At 43.1% G+C, this 19,239-nt stretch overlaps 1 protein-coding gene across 1 annotated transcript in view; it reads left to right on the plus strand.

The window, feature by feature from the left end:
* LOC138566488 (protein shisa-5-like) overlaps positions 1-19,239 on the plus strand; it is a 538,445-nt gene that overhangs the window by 102,098 nt on the left and 417,108 nt on the right. The window lies entirely within an intron of this gene.

Raw genomic sequence — 19,239 nt, forward strand, 5'->3', positions numbered from 1 at the left:
GCATTTTGGGCTTGGCATGTTATACAGTAGTGCAGTACTGTTGATGTAGCAAGAGAGGGATTTACATTAGTCTGGAAGGTTTTGTTGAAAGATAACATGGAATGTTTTGCAGAACTGGAGTATGGTTGGGGCATTTTGTCACCTCTGTCCGGATTGAGGTCCAGAGGATCGCGTTATGGAAGGAGAAGCATGGCTATGTGGGCTAGTTTAGACTCTTGATAGTTTTGCTACGTGACATGCGAGGTCCTCCAGAGATCTGGAGTTTAGCCGCCAAGTACGTGGGTGTTACGTTGGAGACTGCCTTGCATGTGATACCAGTTAATGTATTGCATGCATAATTTAGTCACCAAATGTAATATTCATGCTTGCTTGTCTAGTTGCTGCCATCATATATCACATACTGCCTAAAATGCCACAGTAGATGTCTTAAGCATGGTATAATCACCAATTGTAACTAGCAGCACTTACCCGTTTAGTTACTGCATCATATTTCAAGTTCAGCCCCAAAGACCTTAGTAATAAAATCCAAATCCAGTGAATGCCCCATATGCATAATATAACAATGTATGTTCTTATATAGTGCTCCATGTTCAATTCCACCTGCTTCTAAGTGTTCTAAGAACAGTTGATGTTATTACTCCATTTTATGGTACTCCATTTATCCGTGAAAGAATAAAAATATGGAAGTTGCGCCTGCTGCGGGATTCGAACTTGCAAAGGGGTGGCTGCCCCATGCATGAGGCAAGCACTTTATTTATGAGAAATCCACCCAAACGGCTTTGATATTACCATTTGTTCATTTCTATGTGTTAGGTGCTGTACAACTTCACGCGTGCATGTGTTTCCATCATATGCCTCATGCCAGCGATGGCAGTGAATTCCTCATAAACATGACACGGGCTCAATTCGTCTTGAAATTCATGTCATTGCATTTGTTTTTAAAAAAAATACCTTGGTGAGTTTGTCTAACCGCTGCGAAAATGTTTTATTTTTTATTACCACCACTGTTGCTGGCTCAATGTACTTTATAGTTTGGCATAAAATTTCTTTTTCACAATTATTCCTTGAGAGAGGTTGCAAACCTCCCTACAAATTGCCGTTTGCACCCTTTCATGTATTACTAATACTGCTTGTCTGTGTGCACAAGGTGCTATCAAAATACCTTGATTAGCACCACCAAAGCATTTATGATGTGGTATTCAAATCATTTCTTGTTTTATTATTATAACTTGCTCAATGTGCTTAAAATCCCCACTCTCATTACAATGAAGGTTTTGGTGTTTTTGGCAGAGGCTAGTTATCAATGCTGTCCCCGGACAAAGACTGTTTGTGTGCACTCGCACTTTAAAACAAGAGCAGGCTGCCAACAGTGCCATGTATGATCATTTGAAAGAAAAGGTGGCATCCAGAATGTAAGAATGTTTCTTTTTGTGTTTTGCACAACACAAACATGCTGCCTTACTCAGATTTTACTTCCTGGTGCTTGAGGTTTTGATGTGTGTTGCATAGCTTAGAGAAGATCAGATACACGCATAGATCAGAAATCTGAATCAAAGATGTTTTTGTGCACCACAGGGACTGTGCCCAAGCCGGAGATGGACCCTGTGAAAGCCTGATGCCCTTATATACGCAGTGCAATGTAATTTAATCTGATGGGTAATGTTGGAAAGCTTGTATGTTGCGCCAAATGTGTTCTTAAAAAGCATAGCTACCATGCCCATCCCCACCGTTCTGGTGTTACAGTGGCAGGGCATGTTCAGATAGTGGCTTTAGAAGGCCCTATTGAACAAACGTATAAAAGAGTTAATGTGACTGTTAACAGATTGCTTCTGTCCGCTCCACAACCACTTTGAGGCATTGAATTAATGCATTTTGATTATCTTTAATACTGCTCCATTGAACACTTTTTCTAGACACGCAAGGGATTGGGATGAAGATGGGCTACCCCTAGAACAACGATTGTGTACACATAAAGCCCACTCCCTCTGCTCAGGACATGTATACTTTTGGTGTAGATATCATTTTATTTTTTATGCGTTTAAAAAAAATAAAACTTTTTTTATCAAAACACAAGTGCAAAAAACATAATTTACAGCAGATATGCGGTCAACATTTCAATTCACCCAAAGAATGTTATCCATAAAACAGACATTCATATTTTACCAATTCATTCTTTTTCTTCCCATTAGTTGAACAAATATTTATACATCTTTTCACAAACCAACCAATTGTATTTCATAACCTTCAATGCAGGTTTCCAGAAATAAGTTCTGTCATTTGTTTCTCATAGCATTGATTTATTCTACAACCTAAACCAACATGGTTTGTTCCAATAGCCACCACTGTTCAGGTTACAAAACTAACGGGGAGCTGCACAATCATTACATCTCGTTCTCAATCTGCTGCATTCTATGTTATCACTTTAAGACATTGGTTAGACTCAGCTTTCTTGTTTACAAATTGTCTTCTCTTGGTTCTCATTACGTCATCACTTCTTCACCACCTTTACTTCGGATAATCAGACGCCATCTCGATTGATGACAGTAGCATTCCACACTGGTTTCCTCTCATCAACCTGTAGCATGCCCAACAATAAACCACGGTTAGAACTACTCAATTACTTTCTATTAAGGAGCAGCTTAATATGCTGTCGCCCTCATGGTTTTACTTACATTTGACTATTCAATCCGAACGTATCATTCGTTCCATTATATTCACGTGGACCTCACTTTCTTTTTTAGACCGACAATAGTAATTAACAATGGCAGCATCTATATGTCTCATATTAACCTGCTAATTTTCAATTTGTCTGACTCACTTGTCTTTGTTTTGTGTGTTGGAAATACTGTGTCCCACAGCTTGTTTGAATGTCGGGTGTTTGTTTTCTGTGTACTCTTGTTCATACTTCCATCACCTACCTATGTGTGACATAAATCATATATTTGCTGCAGTTCAGATCTCTATCACTTGCTACTTGAGCAAGTGTTTCCTCATAATGTACCTACTTGTGAAGATGCCGTATGACCTTGTAGTCTGCCGCGGTCTCTTATTGTCTGGTGTTCTGCCTAATCTGAGAACACCAATTAAGTCTTCTTACCCCGCGCAATCTATGCGTGTCTTATCAGTACGAGTGTCTTGTGTTGTCTCCGATTTCTGTATACGTCAACATGTATTGCACGCATCTATGGGTGCCCTTTTCTTAATCATTAGCAGTATGTAATACATACGTATCTGTTCCTAAACTCAAGTTACAGCTGATTGGTTACTTGATATTTCTATTCTCAATTGTGGTTAATACTGCCCCTCCATTTGTGATCATGAGGAAGTAGGGTGTATCATGGAATGGTCAAGCAGACTGTCAGAGTTTGGCCTGATGCGGACTGTTGGCCACCTGTCATTTGAACTCAAAGTACACAAATCTTCTCACTGACCATCTTCACCTTATCTGGCAATGGCAGATCATTGTTAGAGGAAACCATAAGTATGTGGGTTATAAGGATATTGCATTTCTCTCCGCGGCAGGGGCCTCCCTCTGGAACAGCCTTCCTGCCTCCCTGAAACTTGAGGAGAACCATCTCCGGTTCCGGAAGCACCTCAAAACCTTCCTCTTTGCTTCTGCTTTCCCTCTCCCTCTCCCCTGCTGAACTGCTAATTAATTTTCACTGAAACTGCACTGATCCTGCAACTGGACCACTCTAAACGGCCTCGGTCCTGGGCCCTGCCACTCTCCACTTGCACTGATGCCCTGGAACCCCTTTGCACTGCGGTACTGTCTCTGTATCCCTACAGCCTCCCCCTCCCCCAGCACTTGTTCTGCACTTACCTCACACTTGCCACCAGCTGGCCCTATTTATTTATTTATTACGTACGCCACTTACCTTGTACTGCACTTTTCCCCCTCCCCTTCCCCTTGCACTTTTTCCCCCTCCCCTACCCCTGCACTTGCGCGATCTGAATGACACCTGGCCTAGTAGGATCGTTGTCTGTCTCCCCTTGTCCCCCACTCCCTGCCTCGTCGCGCCTTGAAACACTTGTGTATAGGCGCGTTACAAATGCCATATCATATCATATCATTTATAAGTTCAAGGAACTTGCAGATGATTAGCAATTGCTTGTTTTAGGTACCATAAAGGGGTACATTTCATATAGTGATACATTGTCCTATTCCTCCCTCCCACATTGAATTCATCCTGTAGCTGGCCATTATTTTTTTCTTCATATCTTGCGGTTTACTTTGCCCATTTTATTCTTTAGTTCTCTTTTTGAATTACAGCCTTATTTCCCCTTTTTTTTCTATTGACAATGTCCCCCTCATATTATATTTCCATTACACGCTCGCTATTTGTTAATCGTTTCTTGCACCTTTTTTCATGTTTGCATTTTTAATTTCTTTTCCTAAACCTTTTGTTCTCTCTCTCTCTGGCATTCACACTTTCAGTTTTTCACCCCTAACTTTTCGTGCCTTCTTTTTTCAACCAGTCCCTATTTACTTTCATAAGCAAGGCTCCCCTCGTGGTAACGAACATTAACCGGCAGTTGAACATCATTTCTCACAATCATTCTGTGCTAGATGACAGGTGCTGCTGCTGTCTTTTGCTGATGCTGTGAATGGGGCACTGTGACATTACTAGCCAGCTGCAATCCTTTGCTACATTACTGCAACCAAATGATGTATTTTTACTTGCGAGTTGCAATGTCATAACTCCCTTCTAATATGAAAATAAATGAAACATTCTTTTATGCCTATATTATGTCCCATGCGTTTTTCGGTGTGCCTATATTATAATGTCCCATACGTTATTCAGTGTCTAATTTGTGTACCTAGCAGTGCTGTGTACCTTGGAGCTGCTCAAGAAAGAGTAACCTGTATCAAGTGTTTCAGGCCTGTAACTCAATGCTGCCTTCGAGATCTGCAAGCTAAAGGAGAGTGGGAATTTACTGTTTTTAATTGGGGTGAGCAATGGAGCCTGACCTTAGTATCTAGTGCCAGCTAGGGTCCGATTAGCTGATGGATGGAAACCTTACTACGAGAAGTGAAGTTCGAGCGTTGGAACTAGAACTGGTTTTATTGGACTACAGTATTTTCCAAGTACAGCCATCCTTACACTGGGACCATACATAGTCACTTTTTTGAAAAGGTACGGATTCACTTGGACTGGATGTTATGGTTTGTTGCAGAATGCGGTCTACCAGGTTTATTTGACATTGCTTGTTTTGCCTCTTAAAACGCTTCTACAGTAATAAGGTTAGTTCTTGCTCTATATCTAATCCATCAATTTCATGAACACCAGCAAAATCATTGGCAGTAGTGTTAGCTAGCTTTGTTTAGCCATATCTGGCACTGGGCGCTTATACCTGTGTTTGTATACAAGAGCTGGATGTTATAAGACAGGAAACAAATGCGAAATGGTGTGTCTTATATTGTTCAGATCCTTAAATACTTGCCTATCCATCATTGCCTTTGGCAGTCATTCTGGTGTGAAGGTCGAGGTTTGAACCTTCTTATGCATCTGCCAGGAACCAGTCGTCATTTATGTTGAAAATCCCTGTATGTGTATATCGGAAAGAGACGAAAAGATGATAAAGTTAAATATGGTAATATTTATTCGTTCTGTTTGTCACTGAACCAATTGTGTCAAATAATTCCGACATAATCTTAATCATCCTGCGCATTGCAAAGCCTATCCCAGCCTGAGGTGAGATCTCCACATCCAGCCTCTATTACCCGTGTGGAGCACCGAAAATGGCCAAAACAAGTGCCGCATTTTGCTTACTTATGGTTGCTAAGCAACCGATCTAGGCCTGTTTATAGGCTGCATGGATTCAAGGCCCCACGAATATAAGGCCCACCTGTCCGGGCCGTTGGCCACGTCGCTCTGCCACCCCCTCCCCCATTATATTTATGCTCCTACCATCCCGCTCCATTGGAAGCACCATTTTGAGCTCAGGGCTACGGACTCCTCCCCGCGCCCAACCCGCTTGTACAGCGAACAACCAGAGGACTTTCCATGAACACTCGTTCTCAAACTGTTTCATGCGTTAAGCATGGTTAATATCAAACGCCATTCTTGTTTTGTTATATATCGCGCCTACATCTGAGGCTACCATGTGCATAATTTTCTCCCCCATGCATCTAATGATGATCAGTAATGCGTCGCGCTAGCTCGTTACCGCACCCATTTTGTGTTACATGTTTGAGTTACAGCCACTACTCTGTTTCCAGCAAATGTTGTATACCGTTATGGTCTCACTGAATGCTACTACTGCCCCCACAGTGTAATCCCCTTATCAGTGTCTTATGTTATATTAGCTGACAGTGTAGTTCATTGATTACTATTATCCACATATAGTGATGTCCTTGCCTGCTGGCTCATTTTGTATCTTATCTATTACCGCACCCAGTCTGTTGTACAAATTGTATCTCGTACATTGTCGATCATTGTATTTTGCTTATATCGAATATCGTGCCTAGTGGCACCCTACTGTTGCATACCTTTACCATATTGCCATACCCCCCACTGTACCCTCCATTATTACGCCCCCCACAAGTTTTGCTAGACTAGTACGCCCACCCCCATTGTCACACGCACCTATGGCATCAACCCACTTAGCCAACATGGCAATGTTGCACTACCTTCCTTGTTATCTATAGTTTCCCATTGTTCTACTCTTGAGCGGTCCTAGATCCCCCACAGCCCCCTGCAGTCCCAGATGATCATGTCCTTTCCACAGGACAGCAACTTGACCCACAATACAGTATGTACTAAAGGCGCCTATATTTACCAAGGCCTGGCCCGGATCCGTTGTCCTAAACACCACTCACTCCCATGCCCCACGCCTTCCTCCCCAAAACAGCAGCCTTTCCCCCCTACCCTACACCATCGCAGTTATCAAAACGGCAAAGCTCCCTGTAACACTCCTAGAGGAGCAACTAGCATAGAACCCTCTCTCACCGCTAGTTTTTCTCTTCTAGTCATCACTGCCGACCCGCCAACCACACCACCCCTTGCCTAGGTTCTACACGCCAGTCACGTCTCAGATTTAGAACCCATGTTCTCACACCACCAGGAGACTCAGACTCTTCTCTCGTACTCACCAGCACCTACCCTCCAAGCCCCCTCAGTACCTTATCATTAACCCTCATAGGTCACGCTCAGCCAATTCCCTTAAGTCAACCTCCTTGCCCATCTCTGGTCAATCTAAACACCATCTCTCCTTCCCCCGTGGCCAACTTGCTAACACATCACACGTGGATTTACCCCCCCCCCACACCCGCCATCCAAAATCCCCCACCTACCACATTACTGAAAGGAGCTTTACTGAATGTCCGATCCCTAGGGGCACATGATATTGATGTCCATGACCTTATTCTGGAACACCAACTAGACTTCCTAGCCATGACTGAAACCTGGCTCCACGCAGCCTCAGGTCCATTGCTGTCTCTAGCCATCCCACCGGACTATAACATTCTCAGAACTGACCGCCAAGATGGCATGGGTGGTGGAGTAGCCATTATCGCTAAAACCTCACTACAGTTTAGAGCCTGTAACATACAGAAAATGGTTATGAGCTTTTAACCCTTAAACTTACAACGGACCCCAAGACAACCGTCAATTTTCTTCTAGTCTACAGAGCACCAAGTTCTTCTAATCATCCGGACATAGACATCCCACTATTGGTGACCCCTCTCCTTAAACCTAAGACCAAATTCCTAATATTAGGAGATTTAACCCTAGGATTTAATGACGCCCAAGATCATAAATCCACATTATAAGAAATGCAGTTCTCCCAAATTGTCAATGCCCCTACCCATACCAAAGGTAGAATCTTGGATTGGATTCTAACTCTCAATACTACAATTGCCCTGGAAGACATCCTTAAAATCTCTCGGTCAGACCACTCTTTAGTTTGTTTTAATGTGTCAACCATAATTTTCCCAAGATTCACCTCCCCCTCCTCCCATTCCAATATTAGTTAGAAATGCATGTAAGCCCACACCAGAAAACCTGACCCCTATCCTTAATGGAGGCACAGCCCAAACCGAACGCTAGCCTGGATAGTATTGCCCACTTCTACCATTCTTGTTTAAATACCGCCATCAACAAAATAGACCCACTGCAGTCCAAACTGCCTAGACCTAAACGCAGCAACAAATAGTTTAATGACGAACTCATTGAACTCAGAAGAAACAAAAGAGCCAAAAACCCCACCATTGAGTCCAAAAAGAGCTCTAGCTACTCTAACAAAAATATAAGCTAGCAGTTATAACACATAAAGCTAATACTTTGAACCTGCGCATCTCCAATGCTTCTTATTCTTAGAGAATTGGAAAACCCATCCCTCCCTCTAGTCTAGCCTTCGCCAGCAAATAATGGTGTAACACTATACAGAATGCCCTTGCCACTAAAATCAAATCTCTCCAAGACAAAATCACCATGAAAAGAAAAACATTGGTCCACAGTGCTGATACCACACCAAGTGTCCTGATGAATATTACAGATGCTACTACCCAGTTTAACTTCACCCCAGTTACCCAAGACCAAGTACTGAAGACCATCTCCTCCCTTATACCCTGATATTGCAAAGGAGATGGCTTCCCCGCTAAATTAGTTAAGGCGTGTACCCCAACGCTAACTCCATCGTAACTCATTTTATTAACGTAACTCATTTTATTAACGCATCTTTCAGTTCCAACTCCGTCCTGTCCGATATCAAAGAAGCCTGGGTCACACCATTACTGAATAAACCCACCTTAGATCCCACGATCTCCACCAATTACAGACCCATTACTACAGTCCCATTCCTTCTCAGAATAATCGACAAAATCACATATACCCAAGTACAAACACACTTAGTCTGTCGCCTAGAAGATGGTTGTTTTTCTATCTGGTTTTCGTCCCTTAAACATAGCACTGAGACTGCACTACTAGATCTCAAAAACCAGATGGATGCTATCAGAGTCTGGTAACCTATGTATCCTCCTATTACTCGATTTGTCCCCTGCTTTCGATTTAGTGGACCATGATAAACTATGCCTAACTATCTAAACACTTTTAATTCTCACATAATGCAACCCCCTGGATAAAATCATTCTCATCTGAACGCACCTCCAGAGTAGCCATAGGGCAGGAAGCGGCAGATCCCATAAAAGTCCCTATAGGCGTACCGCAAGGTTGTTGCCTGTCACCTACCCTCTATAATGCGTACACAACTCCTATTTTCAGCATTAGATGCGATGGAAGTTATCTATACCAACTTTGCGGATGATACACAGATGCTCATCCCAATCTCTGGTAATCATAAACAGGACACCATACACATTAACAACATCTACTCTCTATCCAGTATTGGATGGCAACTAATGGAGAAAAGACCGAGATCCTTATTGTGGGTTCACCAGCCCTCTTGAAAAACATTACCCCAAGACTACACCTCTATTAACATTGACGGTACTCCCATTCCTATTTCCAACTAAGTTAAAACCTTAGGGGTTTACCTAGATTCTAGCCTCACCATGAGTAAACATATCAACTCCCTTGCCTCCTCCACAACCAAACTCATTTCCCTTAGTTGTCATTTTCTGTCCATACATAACTGCGTCACCCTAGCAAGAGCGCTCATCTTGTCTAAGCTAGACTATTGTAACACTAGTCATCATGAAGAGAAATCTAGCCAAATTAGAATTATTACAAAATAAAGCTCTTAGAGAAGCTTTGGGCATCAGAAAAAGGGACCATATATCTCAGTCCACAAGCGGATTGGCTACCCATAAAAGCGAAAATTCTGCACAAAACTCTCACTATGACACATAAATGCATATCCCATAATGCTCCCACCTACTTGAGTGTTTGCATCACACGGAAAACCTCCATCAGAACCCTTAGATCTACCACGAACACTCTACTTATTCCCGCTTCAAGAACTCCAGAACAGGACACTCCGGCTTCCCTGTAGCAGCCCCCAGAACATGAAATCTACTTCCCAAAAATATAAACAATGAGCCATCCCACACCCACTTTAAGAAACTTCTAAAAACCTGGCTATTTAACAACTTTTAACCTAGCCGCAGCCTACGTCTTGTGTTTAGCCCCATGGCTTTCAACCTGACTTTCTGTAACTATTAATGTATGCAATGTCTAACCTTTTTTGTTGTAACCACATTGAAATTGTCTTTGTTCTAATCACATGATGTTCTTATCCTGTAACCAGTAAGTTTGTAACGCAACTCTATAACCCACGCCGTGATACCTCCGGGTGTGGGCTTATAATCAAATGTAATGAATAAAAAATAAATAATACATCTTTTGACATTTTAAAAAATAAAATTGATTTAATGTGTTGACAATTTAAGAAAAACTTTAACATAACAAGTTTAAAAATGGTCAGGATCCCTGCTGGCAAGATAGAGGTTCCATGCTCTTGGGTACCCCGAAGGCTGGTGGTTTCCATGGTGCCGTCATCGGTGCCACCAACGCTCCTTCATTACAAGCCCCAAAGCGCTGTGGGACAAGCAAGACATGCACAGTGATGTCACGTTGCTCAGAACAGACACATTGACGCCATATTCACTGATACAGGTGGCCCGCGGCATCCCTTAAAATGCACTGGCATTCCAGGGCTTTGCGCTTCTCTAGGTAGGCTGTTTCAAGTACCTCTGGGCTGTCTTTGCTTCTTATGCCATCGTTCTGTTCCTGACTCTGGTTTCATTAGCTGGCTTTTGCTTCTACCCGATTCCTTATTGGCTTTGGCGACATATTGAATTACCTGGCTTTATTTGACGTAGCTTTTCTCCTAACCCCTGGTACTGGATTTACTCTCATTGGCTATGACGACAAATTGGATTACCTGGCTGTATTTAACTCTGCATATCTCCTGACCCCTACTACTGGATTTGCCATCATTGGCTTTAGCGACATATTGGATTACCTGACTTTATATTACTTTGCATTTCCCTTGACCACCACTACTGGATTTACCCTCATTGGATTTGATGACAAATTGGATTACCTGGCTGTATTTAACTCTGCATATCTCCTGACCCCTACTACTGGATTTGCCATCATTGGCTTTAGCGACATATTGGATTACCTGACTTTATATTACTTTGCATTTCCCTTGACCACCACTACTGGATTTACACTCACTGGCTTTGACCTGGCTTTATTTAACTCTGCATTTCTCCTGACCCGTGCTACTATATTTACCCTCTTTGGCGACATATTGAATTACCTGGCTTTGTGACCCTACTTTCCACATTAGGATTTTTCCCTATTGACTTGTTATTTGGATTTTATGGACATTAAAACTCTTCTGCTCGCAACCTCCACCTTTTTGGATTTTATGTTTTTATTCCCTATTCTGTTTAGTCTTTTTTTCCCTCATGTCCCCTGCAAACTGTTTTCTTTTTCTTTTTCTTTTCCATAGTCAATTGTCAGCATGATTTCCTGGTCTATGGCCTGTTCATTTATCTACAGTAGTCCTGACAATTACAACATACACATCGGTTCATCTGTTTCCTCCCTTCAACGTACAGGTAGTAGAAGGGATTTAGGGGTGGAGGAGCTGGATATGTTTGTTCCTTCAAGGGGTAGTTCACTCAAAAGTTTACATTTTTTAAAAGATAGGTCATAACGAAAAATATATATGAAAATTATATTTTCTAAAGTTCCTATGTACAATTTTTGGGGATCGAGGCTCAGACATACATTTCAAGCACTAGGAGGCATCCATTTTGTGAAATGAACCTTCTGTGCTTATGTTAAATCTGCTTTCGCAGCAATAATCAGCTTCTTACTGCCAGAGAGCAGGGAAGGCTGTCTGGCTCCTGCCCTGGGCTGCTGGTGAGTGCTACCCCCACCCCTTCTTTTTTTTCTGCCTGCTTCTCTTGGGCTCCAAACGTCCTGGCAATTAGAAGTACCAAGCTGCATGCCACGATCGGATTTGTTGCACAACCAACCATACCAAATTTGTGAATGCCCACAAATACTTTAATCGAAGTGTGAACAAAATCATTTCAACTAAAGCAATATGCGTCATTTGGTCCATGACATACATGGTTGTTGATATTAAGGCAATTCCTTATTGTCCTACGCATACACAAATGAAACCTTTTAATAATGGAATTGGACCAAAAGATTATTTTATGTTGACACAATTAGATCCTTTGGGCCTTCAAGATTTTGGTGGAATCTTTTGAAATGTCCAGTATTTATTTTGCGCAATAAATAAATGGTTGCCAAAAGTGACCATTAAGGGCACGGTTATTTACTGGTAGTTTTCATTACATCTGGTCCATTCTATTTGTCACATTAAGTCACTAGATGAGGGGCATACCCTCTCGACAGACACTGTTTCTTTAATACTCCTAGTTGAAGTGTGCTTTATTGAACACTCGCTTGCTTATCAAGCATGCGATCAACATCCAGGAATACGTAGTGGATCAGGAGTTAGATCTCCTACTTCTTACAGAAACCTGGACGACGGACACTAGTGGCCCGTTGAGTGGCCTTGCTACACCAGACTGTTACACATCACACTGTGTGAGCCATACTGTAGACCGGGGGGGTGGGGAGGTTCAGTCATTGCTAGAACCCAGTTAGGACTATTCCAATTACCTAGTTCTTATGTCGACTGTGAAATTCTCCATGTCAAAAAGACTCCCATGAAAAAAAGCTGCATTAATGCTGTATTAGTATACCGCCCCCCCCCATCCAGTATACCCAATTTCAATCAAGACATTGTGTGTATTCTACATGATCTACAGAGTCGCAACTGTGCTACGCTATTGGCGGGGGATTTTAATCACTGGCAGAATAACAACAATGACAAAGGGCCATTGCTTTTGAAAAAGCCTTAAACAATGCTGACTTCCACGTCTTTAATGATTCCTCCACTCATGATAAAGGCAACATTCTGGACTGGGTCGTTGGTCAAAATCTTGATATTTTGATTGATAGTACACAGCCATGTATTTGGTCCGACCACCATTTTATTCTATTCCAGTCCCAATTTCGACACCCTTGCCTTCATAAGAAGAATTCAGTCAAACGTGTCTCCAGTCGCAACCTTAGGAAGGTCACTGCAGAAAATCTAAAAGGATGTATGGAGTAGATAATGAGCACCACCACTAACCAGGATACTCCCACTACTTTAGTGGACAACTTCCACTCTTCGTGCAATGTTAGACACGTGGCTCCAGTTAGAAAAAGACTAATTAGGGAGAACGATGGCCATCAAAGCTGGTACACTCGAGAGCTACGTCTTGTGAAAAAGATAAAGACAAGCAGAAACAAGAAGGCTAAAAAACCCTACTGAACTCACGAAAGCCATCTGGAAGGCTCTAGACCAAAACTATAAAACTGCGACTTTTGAAGCAAAGAAAAGCTTCTTTAATGCCCAAATAGGGTAATCTAAAAATAACACCAAAAAGCTCTTTGAAATAGTAAAATCTCTAGATAAATCTGGCATCCCCTCCAACCACGTGCCACTGATAGACAAAGACTGTGCCAAGACCCAAATTGCCTTTGAGATAATAGTTGAGAAAGCTTGTGATAAAATGAGACTGAACCTTAATAAAAACCCTATCATGACAACCGCCTCTCAACACCCGGGACAAATAAGGACCCCCATTTCTTTTTGTTTTGTTCCCATTACCCTCACAGACATGTTAAATACACTGTCCTCTCTACGCCCGTCTCAATGCCCAGAAAATGTGATCCTCCCAAGACTTATTCTGCAACATAAGGAAATATTTGCACCATTCTATGTCAGATTTGTGAATTCCTTTTTTAATTTTTTATAACCAGTTACCCGACCCAATCAAAAAGGTCACTGTTACACCATTGATTAAAAAAACGGTCTTGATCCCAAAGAGCCAAACAACTTACGCCCTATCACAAACTGTAATTTTCTTCTGAAAATTCTTGTGGAGAGTGCCATACTACAACTACAATCTTTTGTTGAAACAAATGACAATTTGCATGCTAGGCAATCAGGCTTTCGTCCATTACATAGTACAGAGGCAGCTCTTTTGTACCTTCAATCACACGTGCTCAGTATTTCAGACAACGGGAAATCTGGGCTACTTGTCCTTTTGGACTTGTCGGCATCTTTTGATTTGCCGGACAATGAGGGCCTGCTTTACACTTTCGCGGACATTGGCCAATGCAGTGACCACTCCATTAAATGGGCCCAGTCTTTTATTTCTCACAGGAAATCTAGAGTATGCTGTGGTGATGCTACTTCACCGTTATTAGACATTTCATGTGGAGTCCCGCAGGGAGCTTGCATTTCTCCCCTGCTCTTTAACCTTTATGTAAGACCATTGTGTGACCTCTTGGACAATCTGAATGTCTTTTTCACAAACTATGCCAACGACACACAGCTCGTCTGTGAACTGTACGGTGACCATGAATTGGATTCTCTCCTTCTCCAAACTATCTATAATAACATTGAATCTTGATATGAAATTATATTGCGCTTGTACACAAGTGTTTCAGAGCGCGACCAGGCAAAGGGATGGGAACAGGGGAGAAAACAAAAACAACGATCTTACAAGGCCGAGTGACATTGAGAATGTGCAAGTGCATGGGGAAGGGAAAAGTGGGAACGTGCATGGGAGGGGGGAGAAATTGGAAAGTGCAGAGCATAGAAGAGGACAAGATAAATTATAAGTAAAATAACTAAATAAGGTGATCCAAAGCAGTGGTAGTGCAGCCTGTGAGTGGCCAAGTGCAGGGTTAGTCAGATAGGGATTATCTGATAAGTGCAGAGTGGGTGGGGCTGTATGGGTACAGATACAGGCCCTAGTGTATGGGGTGGCCAGGAGACAGTGCAGGAGGGTGGCAGGGTGAGCAGGTATCTGGGCCAAAGGGAAGAGGGTGGCCAGGTGCAGCATTTCCGAGAGAAAAAGCAGATCAGCAGGGGAGAAGAGGGGCGAAGAGGGAGGTCTTGAGCTTCCGGAACCGTAGATGGTTCTCTTCAAGTTTCAAGGTGGCAGGTAGGCAGTTCCAGAGGGAGGGCCCACCAAAGACAGAGATCTACCACCAGCTTGTTTCTTTGAAAAACGACTGACCCTGAGGGAGTTGGAGGTAGAGGAGCGAAGGACTCCAGAAGGGAGGTATTTATGGAGGGATAGTTGAAGGTAATTTGACCCAGGCCCCAGAAAGCCTTGTGGACAATGCAAAGGGTTTTAAATTTAATCCTTGCAACCAAAGGGAGCCAATGAAGGGATTTCAGAGCTGGAGAGATACAATCCCAGGGCTTGAGGCCAAGGAAAAGTCTTGCAGTCCTGTTCTGGATTAGTTGTAAAGGGCGGCGGATATGTGTGCAGCTGGTGTAGTTTTTGGATGATAGCTGCTTCCCAGCGATAGGTGTGGTGCTGAAGATATCAGTTGGATTTGTGCAGTCTGGTGGCTGGACACCCAGACTGGGTTCTGGCTGCGTCAGGCCTGAGGAACGCCTATGTGAACAGCTAGCCGGAATGTGTTCAGCTAGCTGTGTTTTATTGGGGTGATGAGGTGCTCATGGGGTCTTATTCGTATGTGAACAGCTAGGCCCAATTATCAGGGGTATAGCTGTGTTCTAGTTGAATGATGGTGTATAGTATAGAGTAAGCGTAGTGGTGTGATATTGTAGTTATCTGTAACAGCGCCTTAGAACTGGCACGTGGGTAGGAGGTGGGGCATGTATAGCGACATACGGATACATAGCGACAGGGGAGGATACAAGAATATATGGGGCACATATATATATGGGGTACAGATATATAGTGACAGGGGTCAATGCAGGTATATAAGAGGATACAGATACATATGGGGGTACAGATATATAGCATATATAGGGGGATACATGTATATGGTAACAACATGGGAACAGGTGCCCTTTGATACGTGTGTTCCGTCCACTCTGTCCAATTCCGATCCACTCTGTCCAGATCTGTCCACTCTGTCCGGTTCCATCCACTCTGTCCAGTTCCATCCACACTTTTCAGTTCCATCTATTCCACCCAGTTGCATCTACTCTATCCAGTTCCATTAGTATTATCCGATTCCATCCACTCCATCCATTCGGTCACTCAATCCGCCCCATCCTCTCTGTCCCAGTTCAGTCTAATACCACCTATTTCCATCCATGTTGTTGAGTTCCATTCGAGTCATCCCATCCAATTTGATCTACTCCGTCACTCCATCCACTTGATTTCATCCGCTCCATCCGTTCCTTCTGTTTCGTCCGCTCCACCCGTTTCGTCCACTCCACCCGTTTCGTCCGTTTCGTCTACTCCTCCGTTTGATCCATTCCATCCTTTCCATCCACTCTATCCTTTCCATCCACTCTATCCTTTCCATCCGTTCGCTCCGTCCGTTTCATCCATTCCTTTGTTCTATCCACTCAATCCGCTCCATCTGTTCAATCCGCTCCATCTGTTCAATCTGCTCAATCTGCTCTATCCCTTGCCTCCTCTCTATCCGTTGCCTCCGCTCTATCCGTTGCATCCGCTATGTCTGTTCATCTACTCTGTCCGTTCTGTCAACTCTGTCTGTTCCGTCAAGTCCATTTGTTCCATCCCTTCTGATTGCTCCTTCTACTCTTATCTGTTATTTTCATTCTATCCGATCCATCTGTTCTATTCATTCGATTCGTACAGTTTATTCCATCTGTTCTATCCACTCTATCCATTCCAACCGTTCTAAGCGTTGCATCCAACCTATTCGCTATATGTATTCCCTCCACTCAATTTACTTCATTCAATTCCAATTGCTTCATCCAGATTCCTGTTGATTTTATCCACTCCATCGACTCCACTCATTACATCTGATCCATCTTCTCCAAGCACTCTGTTCACTCCATCTGCTCACCTACTCCTTGTAGTCCATCCACCTCATTCCACTCGTTCTACTAATTCCAGTCGTTCCACTCATTCTATTCGACCCGCTCTACACACTCCATACATTCAATCTGATTCCAGCCAATTCCATCCACTCTATCCGATTTCAACCACTTCACGCACTTCCAACCATTTATTTGATCCACTCCATATATTCCTTGCACTCCGTCCACACCAAAGTATTCCTTCTACACCATCCAATTTTATCTACTCATCGGATTCTATCTGCTCCATCCACTCCATTTGCTCTTTTATTCCCTCCATTCCATCAAATGCGTCATTCCGTCCACTCCATCCATCCCATCCACCCCTTCCATCCCATCCCTCCATCTACTCCATCCATTCCATCTATTCAGTCCTATCCTGGGGGTAGGATCAGAGGTTTTGAACACCAGGTATAATAATCTCATTGGGTGTTTCGTCATTGGGTTGTTCTGAGACACCCAAAAGTAATCCAGGACACTATGAGAGGTGTCACGATGCCAGGTTGCAGATGGGGGATCGTCGCCTTTGACATTTCCATTCACCAGATGGCAATTTCTATTTTGTAAAGCCTTCATCCATGCCTTGCTTCGGCTAGAGAGTTCATGTTAAGCCAGTGGTAAGTATACCTGTCGGGTGTTGTCAAAGCCAAACCAGGAGCAGTTTAAATCCCCACAGCAAATTATTGACAGGTTTCTGTGTGTTATAACAGCATTGTCTATGAGGCTAGTAATGGCCTTTAAAAAGAGAGCTGTGCTGATTTTGTGAGGATTCCAGTATCCATTAATGATCAAAAGGTTTTGCCGCTCTTCTATAATGCCTTGAGTTGATTGCATTAGAATCCCCTGAGTGAAAGAGTTTGGGTTGGAGACTTCCAACGTTTTCCAGTGATTAGTGACTTTGATCATAGTAAGTAGCCCAGAGTAGGGGCGACCTTGTAGGTTTTTTACGGCGGAGTTCAAATGAACTTCAAAGCCATCTCTCGTTGGAGCCTTAACAAGCCACGTTTCTTGTAAACAGATTACAACCAGTCGCTGGAGGTCAGCTTCAAAGTTGTTAAAAAGATGCGTGAAACCTCTCGTGTTCCATGATAGGAACTCGCACCAGGGTTCACGTCATGGCTATTGTCTCATATCACCTGAATGAGATTTTTGGTTATCCCATGTAGCCTTTCGGCTGCTCTGGAGGTTTTGATTGTGCTTAAGTGAGATTTCAGCAAGCGACTGCCTTAGGTCATTGCAGCTTATGGTGGCATCGGCCTTTGATGGTGGCGAGAGAGCGCGAGCATTAATACTCTTTGTCTGTGCCGGAGGTTCGATCGAAATATCAAATCCAAAGGCCAGTAGCTCCTCAGAGGCGCGTATGATGGTATTGCGAACAGAGGCAGAAGCAATATGCAAAATGACCTGATCAGCCGTACGTTCTGTTGGATATTGAGAGGATTTACCTGTTAGAAGGCGTTCGGCCATGGTTTTCCTACTGACAATTGCCTGTCCCCCAGGAAGAAAGGCAAGGAAAACTGCCACTGACATACAGAATTCTAGAAAGAGGAATAGTCCAAAGATAAAGGTGCAAGAGATTCAATATGGAGAAGTGCAGCAGTTGTGGGAAGGAAGCAGCCACATAGAAGAACCCAGCGTTTAGGGCCGGAGGCACATAGTAGCAGGAGGGCTAGCACCTAGTGCACCAAGAGCAGTGGGAGCCGGAACGCTGGAGCAGAGAATCTTGAGAGTAGGGGAGACTTCTAAGGTAGGACAAGAAGAGATAGGGGAGTGGGATGGGAAGGGAAGGAGGAGGTGGAGAAAGAAGCCAAACGCAAAACAGCAAAAGAGGGGACGAAGCAACGCCTGGACCAAGCAGAGGTAAGGAACCGCCAAAGCAAAAATAAAATCTGCTAGTGGCTAGAATAGGACGGATTTAATTATCACAGAAGATCATTTGCCAAACAAGCTCATAATACTGGTCCCAGTTAGGTATAGCCCAGTCGAAGCATCTGAATGGTAACCTGATGTAAAATATGGTATTACCAGAAACAAACTGGTCCCTTGCATCTCTCCCAACTGTTTCACTGTCCAAGTTCCATCTGGTCAAGATGCTCCACCCACTTTGTGGTCCTTTACCATCCGGTTCCTCTTCTCATACCTCTCGATACTGGCAACCAACAAACACTGATAAATGTGGCGAGGGAGAGTAGGAATCCGACTAATGAAGACTATCGTAAATAATCATGGAATCCTTTCAACATAATTACCATACAATCGCATACAAATAATTACTCAACTGTGCCGTGCTCTGCATACAGCTGCGTTTAATTATCTACACAAAGCTAACCCTATTGACTTTCTTTTATTCTATTTTATTTTTTTATTTTG

This window comes from Ambystoma mexicanum, chromosome 2p (assembly GCF_040938575.1).
Source record: "Ambystoma mexicanum isolate Mex_15411 chromosome 2p, UKY_AmexF1_1, whole genome shotgun sequence".
Taxonomy (NCBI): domain Eukaryota; kingdom Metazoa; phylum Chordata; class Amphibia; order Caudata; family Ambystomatidae; genus Ambystoma; species Ambystoma mexicanum.